Here is a 12,741-nt window from a genome sequence, read left to right as displayed (position 1 = left end):
AGCTGCTTCCTGAATGAAGAGTTACCTGCAGGAGGAGACGTGGTCTTTCTCTAGAACCTCCAGTTCTGCACGGTGAATCTTTTGGAGCTTGTGAAAGCCTGCATAAAATAATACACTGCATTTGCAACATAGATGCTCTTACATTCGTTAATTTCTTCTTCTTTTTTTTTTTCTTGGTTGAGATGGAGTTTAACTCTGTCATCCAGGATGGAGTGCAGTGGTGCCATCTTGACTCACAGCAACCTCCGCCTCCTGGGTTCAAGCGATTCTCTTGCCTCAGCCTCCCGAGAAGTTGGGATTACAGGCTGCTGCCACCATGCCTGGGTAATTTTTGTATTTTTAGTAGAGATGGGGTTTCACCCTGTTGGCCAGGCTGGTCTCAAACTCCTAACCTCAAGTAATCTGCCCGTCTTTGCCTCCCAAAGTGCTGGAATTAGAGGTGTGAGCCACCGTGCTTAGCCTCATTAATTTCTTAATAGGCTCTTCCAGGAGTTATTGAGAAGAATATTTTACAATTCTAAGTAGAATATTTTAGCAGGAAGCACCGTGGTTTATTTCTATGATAATTCTATTGTGGCTTAAACAGTTTGTTTTTTATAATTTGGGGTATTCCCTCTACCACCTATTGTTGACTTTCAACCTTTGATATTTACCCTATGCAATTTGATCAGTCCCTGATTTTACTTCTTCAAAGCCAGCATGAGGCTAGTCAAGCCTGGTTTCCTCTTGCAGGAAGTAAGGCTTTTGCCCCAAGGTACATGTGTAACCAGGTTACAAGATTTAAAAATCTATTGCAAGTGACAGTAATTAAAAAAAAAAATCAAATGTGGGCTTCTCTGGAAGAAGAAAGCCTTGGAATGTAGATTTTATTTGTTTATTTGCAGAGACATGAACCAGTTTATACTCGTTTGATTTCCACATTATTCATGGAGAGTCTGAAGTCAAATTCTGGGAACAAAAAACCAACTTGAAAAGCTGTTTAAATTCTATTAGTGGGAATTCCAATGGTACAAGGGTTAAGAAAAAGAGAGGAGAAAAGAGAAAAGAGAGATAGGGAGAAATGAAAACGTGACAGGAATGTGAGCCAGACAATGGAGATGGAGAAAAAGCAATCAAGAGGGACAGAGGGCGCGGCGGAGGTCTGCAGGATCTGAAGATCCGCCTCTCTTCTCCGGACGCTCACCTCTTACCTGATCCCAGAAACAGACTGAGCTTTAACTCTGACCACATACTCCTCAGGGTGATGGAGAGTGGGGCCACCTGCACCCTGCCAGCCTTCCACAGCTCCTCTGCATGGGCTCTGCCTCGCACCCTACACATGCTATGAGGTCTCTTATTGCAACAAATGACTTCTTCGGGCTTCCATTCCCTCCACCGCCTCTTTCTTCTCGGTCAAGCATCTTCAATGGACTGGATACGTTTCTTTGCTTCCATTTGTCACCTTCCACTCACTCTTCCTTGTCCACTTCCATCTTCCCCTTTCTCTAGCATTGCTTGTACTGAGATCAGCAACATCCTCCTTTATTGCTAAACCTGCCAGGAACTCACAGGTTAGTTTTGCGTCCTTTGACACTGAGTGCCACTTCTTTTCCTGGAATAATCTCTGTGAGGCAAATATACATTCTTAAAAATTTTGTTTAGCCTGTTGAAAAAAGATAGAGACTCTCTTCTTTTCACTCAGAGCATTTTCTATTCATTCATTTATTCATTCATTCATTCATTGACAGAATCTCCCTCTGTCACCCAGGCTGGAGTGCAGTGGTGCCATCCAAGCTTACTGCAGCCTTAAACTGCTGGGCTCAGGTGATAATCCCTCCTTAGCCTCCTGAGTAGCTGGGACTACACGCACACCCCACCATGTCCAGCAAATTTATTATTATTATTGTGTGTGTGGAGATAGGATCTTGCTATGTTGCCTAGGCTGGACTTTGAAAACATTTATTTTTAGAAGAGGTGTAATTGAAAATTCTTTCTCTGTCCCTTGAAGATGTACATAAAGTTTTCTAAACTATACATAAGCATCTTGCCTGCCTCACAACCCAGAACTGTCCTCCTCAAGGCCATAGGAGCCCTCTCTTTGAAAGGCAGGCATCTGGGCAGAAAGCTCCCCTGTCTTCCAGTTTCTGTGAGAAGGAAGGAACCTCAGTTCTGCGGGCATCTCACTCCCAGTTGCAAAACTACCTCCTGTCATAGATAAGAGAGGTTTGTTTTTCCTGTGGATAAAGCCAATTAACCACACAGAGAATCAACACAGTTACTGGGTGAATTTAGGATGAACTATATGGGACAAATGGTGCCGTTGAGTCCTCTCAACTGGGAACTAGTCACCATCTGTCTGGAGACCATGTGTGTGATGGGTTGCACCTGCTTGGCTGGATACAAAGGTGGGATTTCTTTCTGTCTTTGTCATCTCTTAGCAGATTGCATCACATTTTGCCTTAATGCTTGCTCAATCATAATACAGGTTTCTTTTACTTCTACGGATGTGAGGGGGGTTTCTGGGCTGAGCAGAAATTTGTTTCTTAATTATATTTTTCCAGCAAACCCCACCCAAGTGACCCCACCTCCTCTGAAGCTACTTCCCCCAGGCTTTAAAGGAGGCTGCTCCCCGGGGTTCTTCCTGGGCCCTGCCTCTCCTGGTTCATCTGATCTCCCACCCTTGAGGCATCATAGCTTCCCTCCCTTCCATGAGCTGATGCCTCTCGGATCTCTAACTCTAGGCAGAAACCGGCTTCTCAGTTCCTTAGCCCAAATACCCACCTTAGGATAGGCGTCAGCACCGGGACATCCCGCTACGAACTCTCCTGGTGGAACACGGTCCATGTTCTCTGGCTGCCCTGCAGTTTTTAAATGCCACCAGTACACATGGGGAATGTTCTGCCTTCCCAAGGAGGAAGGTGGAAAGTTCACTTTCCCAGCACTCCTTGCAGGAGGGACACCGACACGGGTCCAGGCTTTCCCCATCAGTTGCTCCTGTGAAAGACTCAGGATCCTGAACAGCACCAGGAAGCAGAGGGTGCATGGCACCGATTTGCTTTTTGTTTTTGTTTTAATTTTTTGAGTGGGGATGGGGGACAGAAGCTTCTGGTGCAGAAACTTCTAGACTCCAGGGCCAGCCTCAGCAGTGCAGGGTGCAGGGTGTGGTTTCTGCCTCCTGCAGTAGCCAGAAGATCTTGACCGGAGCTGTCCTGTGCCTGTGGTTTGGTCCTTGCCCTAGGCCCTGTGGCCTCCAAGCCGGATTCATGAGGGCCCTTGGAGCTTGGTGACCTTCCTACCCTGTCCTTTAACCAGTCCCTTTTCTGCTTCTTGCTGGAGTGAGCTGGGCGGTTTTCTCTGAATCTCCTCCTGTCCTGGGTTCTCCCTTAGGGAAGGGCACCCTGGGCATGCGACCCCTCAGTCAGATGCGCAGCAGATGTCCTCATGCTTCCACTTTCCTTGCCCCTTTACGTCCGGTGGCCAGTCCTTTCAATCCCTTCCATGTCCTACATCTCTCTCTGCTGTGTCCTGTCTTCTGCACCCTGTGGCCTCCACCTGAGTTTCCACCACCACCCATTCCTCCTTGAATGAATACAGTTGTCTCCCCGGGTCTCCCCATCTCCACGGAGGCCACCAGCATCCGAGCCAGCTTCTTCTCTGTGGCAGAGATGATCTTTTTCAGGCGTCCTCCGGCCATGGCCCTCTCCTGCTCCTCTTTCCAGAGCCCTGAAGTCCCCGGGTTGCCCTCCAGCTGCTAAGAGAGGCAACGAAGGTTGGGTGATGTGGCCTCCACAGTCCTCCTGAGCAGCCACGCCACCTACCCTCATCCTTCAGCTCCATTACATTTCCTTTTTCTGTTTGATTTTTTGAATAGGTGTTGTATTTAAATGACTCAGAAATTTGCAACTTGTATCTGTATATGTGTGCAGGCATGAAAAGCCTGTGTCTCATCCCTGTTCCCTATGCACCCAGGTCCCAGCCCCATGCCAGCCCCAGTGGCCAGCTGTGCTGTTCATGTCCTGCAAAGCTTTCCACAGCTGTTTTATGCAAAACAATAGGAATTATTGTAAATTGTGGTAAAAGACATATAACATGGAATTCACCATTTTAACCACTTTTTTCTTTTTTTTTTTTTTTTTTTTTTGAGAAGGGGTCTTGTTCTGTCAGCCAGGCTGGAATGCAATGGCATGATCTCAGCTCACTGCAACCTTCACCTCCCGGGTTCAACTGCTTCTCCTGCTTCAGCCTCCTGAGTAGCTGGGACTACAGGTGCTTGCCATCATGTCTGGCTAATTTTTTGTATTTTTATTAGAGAGGGGATTTCATCATGTTAGCCAGGATGGTCTCCATCTCCTGACCTCGTGATATGCCCGCCTCGACCTCCCAGATGCTGGGATTAGATGTGAGCCACCTCACCCAGCCAATTTTAACCACTTTCAAGTGTACGTCCAGTGGCAGGAAGTACATTTAGGTTGTTGTTCAACCACCACCACTGTACATCCCCAGCCAGAACTTTTTCATATTCCCCAACTGGAATTCTGTACCCATTAAACACCAACTCCTCTTACCCCCTCCCTCCAGCTGCTGAAAACCATCTTTTCATTTTCTGTCTATGCATTTCAGGATGTTAGGCACCTCTGCTAAGTGGAATCATGCAATATTTGTCTTTTTGAGTCTGATTATTTCACTTAGCAGAAAGAACTCAAGGCTTATTCATATTGAAGCATGCATCAGAACCACCCTGCTTGTTATGGCTGAATCCCATTCATTTGTACGTATAGACCACGTTTTGTTTATTCATTCATGGATGGATGGACACTGGGCTTGTTTCCAACTTTTAGCTATTGTGAATAATGCTGCTATGAACAAAGACATGCAACTATCTGCTGGGGCCCCTGCTTTCCGTACTTTTTGGAATACACCAGAAGCCGAATTGCTGCATCTTGTGGTAAGTCTATGATTAATTTTTTGAGAAACGACCACAGTGGTTGCGCCATATTACATACCCACAATCACTACACAAGCATTCCAATTCCTCCTCGCCAAAACTTGTTCTTTTCTGTTTTTCTTTCTTTCTTTTTTTTTTTGGAGAACAACCATCGTAATGGATGTAAGGTGGTATCTCACTGTAGTTGTGATTTTTATTTCCCTAATGATTAGTGATGTCGAGCATATTTTCATGTGCTTATTGGCCATTTGTAAATTAATTTTACATTTCCTCTTTTGTAATGTAAGAGGTAGCACACTGTGCATTGTTCTGCTTCTTGTTTTTCTCACGTGCAGTGTATCTTGGAAGCCTTTCCAAGTGCACAGATGGAAGAATACCTCCTTCTTTGCCACAACTGCACAGTATCCGTGATGTGGATCATGGCTCATGACCCAGTTCCCCGTGGATAAACGTCAGGGTCTTTCCCGGTCTGTGGCAATCGCCAACACTGCCATGACTAGTCTACAATGGGTGCCATTTCATGCATTTGCAATTCCCAGAAATACACTGGTTAGTCAGCAGGTGAGTGTATTGGTGAGAGGATGTGACTCTGTCTCACGAAATATGGAAACCTTCTTCCCTTTCTAGCTGCAGCAGCCCCAGTCTGGACAGCATATGGAAAGCACCGATAAGCATTTGAAAATCACACAATAACTCTAAATTTCTGCACAAGTAGGTCATCTACCACTTGTCATTCTAATCCCACACTAAGCACTTTAAGAACTTCCACCCCTGGGCTTTTGCTATACTCTTTCTTACATTGGTACCCATCTTGTGGTGACTGAGGGTACTCTTAATATCCCCAAGCCTGAGGAAATTGAGGCACAATTCGATTATCCACTTATGAAGCAGTGAATTAAACTTATAAGACATATCCACTTCACACTCCAGAAAACTTCATCATTCCCAACATTATTGTCTTCAACCATTGGGAAATAAATACTTTTCTTGGTAATTAGAGGAGAAAAGGTGTTTGGTGTTTCATCGTCACTTTCCTGGTGTAGACCAGATACTTGCGGGTCTTTCCTAGGGCCAGTGAGTCCTAACATGTTTGAACATCTACCCATGCTATTTCAGGCAGCACACCAAACACATTCCTGCTTCAACTGCAGTATCTGTTTCATCAAGAAGAGTATTTTCCTTAAATAAGTTTGAGGTGCCTACTACTTGGGGAAATTCTAAGCCTTTGGTATCCTTCTGCTCATTGAGGCATGAGACGGCTCTCTCATTACTTTGGTCTTCAGTTTTCTGAATCTACTTCTGGAAAACACTGCAAAATGTCATTTTAGAGAACTGCTGCTTTGCAAATACTTTTCATGCCTATGTGATGTGCTGTTATTCTCTCTCATTTCCTTGCTAACATACAGTCACGTTTATGAAGCAAGTTATGAGCCAGTTAAGACTGGATCTGAGTCAGCTACATTTGCATGCATTTTCAGCCACAGTGCAGATTCCTAAAAGTCATCACATGCCTAGTCTCAAAGTTCTTACAGAATAGCATCTGATTATTATTAAGTAGAATTTTTAAGGCCTCTCAAGGATAAATATCCGAGGTGTTATATCCATCGCTTTCCTCTCTCACACTGTTTTTGACTTTTAATTCTTCCCTTTCTCCACTTTAATTTCTAGTCTCCCACTGCTAATTCTCCATATGACCCATCCCCACCACCACCCTCAACAGCCACCAGTTAGAATTCTTACTACCTGAACTTCACTGTGACAAAAATCAGCCTTGGACCTGTGGGCTAAATTGTTCCAAGAGTCCTGATGAAGTTCTCAGATTCAGGCAAAGCTAGGTCTCCTGATACCCTGTCTTAGTCAGTTTTGCATTGCTATAAAGGAATACCTGAGTGAGGCTGGATAATTTATAAAGAAAAGAGGTTTATTTGGCTCACAGTTCTGCAGGCTGTACAAGAAGCATTGCACCAGCATCTGCTTCTGGTGAGGCCTCAGGGAGCTTCCACTCATGGTGGAATGGGAAGAGGAGCTGTTGTGTACACAGAAGACATGGTGAGAGAAGAAGCAAGAGAAAGAGGAGAGGAAGGTGTCAGGCTCTTTCTAACAATCAGCTCTTGCAGGATTGAATAGAGAACCCACTCATTACCACGAGGGCAGCACCAAGCCGTTCATGAGGGATCTGCCCCCATGAACCAAACGCCCCCTGTAAATCCCCATCTTCAACATTGGGGATCAAATTTCAACGTGGGGTTTGAATTTTCCTGCAAATTCATGTGCTGTGCACTCCCTCATGTCATCTATGAATGATCACCTGCCCCAAGACTTTCTTGAAGGAATAGCTCAAATCATATTCTAAGAGTTGTGGGAGTAAAAAAGCAAAAAACCAACTCGACTTACTCCCGTGTTTGTCCCCCAGTGTTTACGGAGGGTGACCAGTGTTCACAGCCCTCTGCCAGGCATGGCAGTTACAGAGGTCAAGGAGGTAGACATAACCCTGTCCCCGTGGAACTTGTAATATAGTTAGGGAGACATATGAAACCATTGCTCACGTAAAGGTCTGATTGCCAATTATTACACAGGCAAGCAAGGGAAAGAACAGATTTGATGACAGAACGACTCCGGGCACCTAACTTCATTCAGGTCTTGTAAGGCCAAGGAGTGGGCCTCACTACAGAAATGGCGTGGAAGTTGAAATCAGGAAGCAGTAGAAGTCCAGTTTCTGAAAAGTTAGAACACAGATTCATCATACAACCCAGCAATTCACCTCTTTGATGTCTACCCCCCCAAAAAAATGAAAACATATGTCCACCCAGAAACTTGTACGTGCATGTTCACAGCAGCCCTATTGATAATAAAAGGAGGAAATGACAAGAAACTACCCAAAGAGAACAATGTGAAGGGCTAGGTGGAAGTTGGTTCTTCAATGAAATCTCACAAATTCCAGTGTTTCTAGTACTTCTTACCAACACTTACATGTATTCACCCTAATTATCTCTTGTGAAAAAGATCTTCCTGTATTTCTAACAAGTGTAATTTGGAGAGTAGATAGATCTCAGGTGAGGACTTTGGAGCTTGCCGAATGAATTAATGGACTCAGTCCAATTTCTAAATTAACATCACTCGCTTACTTAGCAATACATGACGTTGGTGAGAAGAACCAGCAGAGGAAACAGGAAGTAGAAGAGGAGCTCACATTTGTCCATGATTTATATTGCATTTCAGTTTATGTTGTCATTGGAGACTCAGTTTGTGAAGGTAAGCCAATCCTTGCTTTGAGGAAAATATACATATTTAGGGGAAGATGGGTCTTACTAGATGAAAAGATAATAAATGAAAAGAGGGAGAAGGGAAAGTATGGTGGCCCTGAGAAGCCAGAGAAGACAATTACATGAACATGGACGTCAACCACCAAATGTTGTATACGTCAAAAAAGAAAAGCAAAGGACTGGAGACCAAGCAGAAGGGTTCATACCCCTACCAGCTACTCAGGAAGATGAGGCCAGAGGATCTTTTGAGCCCAACACTTTGAGATCAACCTGCGCAACCGAGTGAGACCCCTGCCTCAAAAAACAAGAAAAAGAGAGAGAGACTGGGAAGTAGAAGCTGAGATGATATGCGGGTCACCTGTGGTTTGGACAGGATTAATGTAGGGACAATTGGAGATCAGAGACAAACTGGAGAAGGTTGCACTGAAGAAGAGGAGATCATGAATGTAGAAAGCTTGAGAAGTTTTTCCAATCAGGAAAGCCAAGACATGGGGCTGTCACTACAAGGCAAAGCAGAGCCTGCAGGGAGTCATGCAAAAGTATTTGTCTCTTTTGGAGTTTGGTGTGACATGAGGGATTCAAAGAGAGTTAACAGAAGAGGGGAAGCTTTTAAACTCCAGATGATGAAAGAGCTCAGAAAGGAATCTCAACTTTCTTCCAAAGAGGATGAGATGGAGGGAGTTTACACTTCTCTTTCAAAAAATGATGCCTTCGAGGGAACAATAATACGAGAGCAGGCTAAGAGGTCAGACAGGTGGACGAAAAGCATGTTTTTTTCACTTAAATTTGTGTAGTCTTGCAAGTGTAACACAGCCAGATAATTCCAGAGCTCCTGGGTCACTGTTCCCTCTATCTTCTCAGACCCCACTCAGCAGAAGAGATGTTTGTTTATGGCTCCACCCAGGAAGAAACTGCAAGCTCCTATGACTTCAGCATCTGAAAAGTACTTCAGATCCAAACTCTCGCTTCCTGCCCTGAACGGAGCTCATCCCCACTCCCCTGTCATTCTGCATAAGATTCCAGGGTGACATTGTCAGATGTGGTCATTAATCTCCTTTTAAAAATGCAAATCCCCTCAGAACGTGACTCTGCTCATCGCCTGTTTAATCAGATCGCTTCCTTCTCATTTGTAGCTGAGAAGTGCTTGGAAGAGGGAAGCAGGGAAGAGGGCAAGGAAAGAAAGGGAGGATGAGAAGCAAAGCACTTTTGAAGAAGAAGCACAGCAGGAGAGGAAGTAGGTTTGAGTGCGTACTTCTTAGGATGCTGGAGAGGTTGAGTGTAACAGACCAGAAAGAAAGAGGGAGCTAAGAAGAGGAGTGTCAAGAGATGGGGAGAGGGGATCTCAGGAAGGGGTTGACAGCAGACAGCATGATGTCCCGAGCACTCATACCTGTTATTCAGTTCTTGGGTGGAGGAGGTTAATGTGCATGTGGGAAGACAGGATTAGAAAACTACCATCTGAGCTGTCGGGGGCCTTTCTTGAATATCAGAGGAGCCTGGTATCATTCTTAAAAGTAGAACACTGCATGCATGCTACAAAATTCAAGCATATATATTCCTTCCACAATTCAGGGCCTGCTGTCTTCTTTGAAAACTCAGTGGCACCCCTACTGTGGGCAGCACAAATGTAGCAAGATCAGGTTTGGAGAGGAGCATGCCCTGTACTCTCCAGGGAAGAGTGTCCAGTGTCTGAAGGCAAATCACTGCAACTTTTTTTGTCCCCCGCCCCTTCCTGGGACACTTCCCCTGGGCAGCTTTTCCATGTGTGAAGAGCCCTGCAGTAACAGGCACTTGGCTGGCTCTTTTCTATGGTGGGCACAGATTGGATGGGAGTATCCTGTCCTGAACCAGCTCCTAGAGAAGACCCCCAGCTCTGGGTAGGTACAGGTGCCCAGACATGAGGGTCTGCATATGAGAGTGTTGTCTGGGTCCAGCTTTCCAGGGGAAGCAGAATTGGGGCCCAAGTTCATAAAGAATCCCACCCCCACACCAGTGCCCAGGGTGGGGATGCAGGCCAAGGGGCTGACCACGGGTTCTGGGAGAGTTCCTCCATGCTGAATTTTCAGTCTTTGTTTGGATAGAGAGTTATATGAAAATGGCAGAGGTCTGTGTGATGGTCCCTTACCTGTGAAGATCAGAGGTGGTGAACTCACAGAAAGAAACCCAAAATTCTGTGTTTTAGGATTGGAATGGTTAGTATTCCTTCTCCTAACGCAACCATGTTATGGTCTGGAGGGCATTTTTAAACATTATTCTGTGTCATTTTCTGCACTGATTAGAGTCTGCATTTCTCCTGAAGAATGTCAAAATTATGCCCCCTAATTAGACACTCACTCATAGCAGCACCCATAAAGATAAAGTTTTGAACTCAACACTGGATAGTCATTTCCAAACCAACATTGTTTTACATTATTTAAAGAAAGTCTTTGCACTCCCATTAGGCTGCTCAGGCAGCCATAACAAAGTCCCACATATGGGAATGCTTAAACAACAGAAATTGTTCTTACAGTTCTAGAAGCTAGAGGTCTGAGATCAAGGTGTCAGCAGGGATGCTGCCTCCTGAGGCCTCTCTCCTGGGCTTGTAGATGGTGTCTTCTCCCTGTGTCCTCACAGGGTCGTCTCTCTGTGTGTGTCTGTGTCCTCATCTCCTCTTCTTATAAGGACACGAGTCCTATTGGATTAGGGCCCACCCATGTGACCTCATTTTACTTTAATTTCCTCCTTAATGACCCCTCTCCAAATACAATCCCATTCCGGGTACTGGGTGTTAGGATTTCAACATAAGAGTTTTGGGGTAGGTGTGGCACAATTCAGTCTGTAACATTTCTGTTATATAATGCACTTGTAAATATCAGATTAATTTTCAAATAAACCTAGTTGATGGTTGCTTCAAATCTGCCTTTCTTTCAAAAATATCTGTTGTGAGATATTCAAAGGAAAACCTTCCTTCATTAGAAATGAAGGGACACACCTGTAATCCCAGCACTTTGGGAGGCCAGGGCAGAAGATTGCTGAGCTGAAAAGTTTAAGGCCAGCCTGGGAAACATAGGGAGACACAATCTATACAAAAAAACTTAAAAATTAGTGGGGCGTGGTGGGAAACACCTGTAGTCCCAGCTACTCAGGAGGCTGATGCAGGAGCATCACTTGAGCCCAGGAGTTCAAGGCTGCAGTGAGCTATGATTGTGCCACTATACTCCAGCCTGGGCAAAAGAGTAATACTCCATCAATAAATAAATAAATACAGAAATAAATACAGAAATAGACCCCATCTCTAAATAAATAAATGCATACCTAAGTGAATGAATGAAACGTAGGAAAAATCCGAGGAAAGAAGAATATTCATCCCAATGGGATCGTGAGCTCTGAGTAAACCTAGGATTTTCTTCCATCCTTTAAATGTATGACTTTTTTTCCTATAATTTCCTTTTTGTTGTTTTAATATAAGTATATAGTAACATGAAGTGACTAAGTAATATGTATTCATTTCTTCCCAATCACAATGGTATGAGTTTTGAGAATAATATTGGTCTATTTATCAATTCTGAACTTTTTTCCCCTGCCCATTGCACTATACTACTGGGAAGAATCCCTGTTCTTTTTAAACCTTTTAGTTTGTTTACGTCGGTCAAATGCTACAAGCAAGAGGTATCAAAACTAATGTCTTTCTGTAATCTCTCAGAAATCTACACACTTCACCTAATTTTAATTATTTTTAAAGATTATATTAAGCATCATGAAAATGAAAAGAACCCCCTACATGTTCACTGTTGGGGGCTCTGAGGGTGATTTATACAACAAATTGGAATCCTCTTTCGTGTATTGCCAGCCTAAGTCATATAGCCCAGTTTGATGCTCCCTAGTATTTCATGTAAATATCTGATATGCTCACCTGGGCCAAATGTCTGCTGCACTCATCTGGGCCAACATTTTGGGAACTCCCAAGAGAAGGCTTTCTGCACAACAGCATGTTGAGCTCAAGTGGGAAAAATGTACTCTATAGCACTGATAAAATGGGAGGGAAAGAATAAAATGGAAATTAAGGTAAAAGGATATATCTGCATCCTCTGGTGCATTTCAATCAAATAGCTTAGAATTGAATGTGGCTGTCTAGATAAGCAATCTAATTGTTTTGGATTAAAGAAACAAATGATGGCTATATACATCCCTCTAATGGAATTACAGTTCCTCATCAGGTTTGTTCCTGTAGCTCCTCATCCTCATTAATAGCATTTTTACATAGTCTGTCCTTATATAGCATTAAAACTGCCATCATTATACTGGTAAAACTTTCTGTGCCTTATACCTGTGACTTTTTGGATTTGAGTAGATTGCACATTGTCTTCAGTCCTCCCCTCACCACATGAGATTCAATGGAAAGAAACAAAAAGGAATGAATTTGAAAGAAGGAATTTATCTTTTCTTTTCAAATGGTAGTATATTTTTGTCTCATTTGCTTTATGAAACCAATCCAAAGCAAACAAGAGAAGAAGAAACAAACAAATGTTATCTTTGATGAAGCTTCAGATCCCCTATAACCCTGGATCACCGTAG

General features: G+C 43.9%; 1 long non-coding RNA gene across 1 annotated transcript in view; it reads right to left on the bottom strand.

The window, feature by feature from the left end:
• Positions 1–9,268, bottom strand: part of LOC112130129 (uncharacterized) — a 105,964-nt gene extending 96,696 nt beyond the window's left edge. Inside the window, exon 1 of the long non-coding RNA XR_008516611.2 lies at positions 26–9,268. This is a non-coding gene — a long non-coding RNA (uncharacterized LOC112130129). The remainder of the gene's footprint in view (positions 1–25) is intronic.
• Positions 9,269–12,741: the final 3,473 nt, after the last annotated feature.

This window comes from Pongo abelii, chromosome 20, assembly GCF_028885655.2.
Source record: "Pongo abelii isolate AG06213 chromosome 20, NHGRI_mPonAbe1-v2.0_pri, whole genome shotgun sequence".
Classification (NCBI taxonomy): Eukaryota; Metazoa; Chordata; class Mammalia; order Primates; family Hominidae; genus Pongo; species Pongo abelii.
This window is presented reverse-complemented; position numbering and strand designations above follow the sequence as displayed.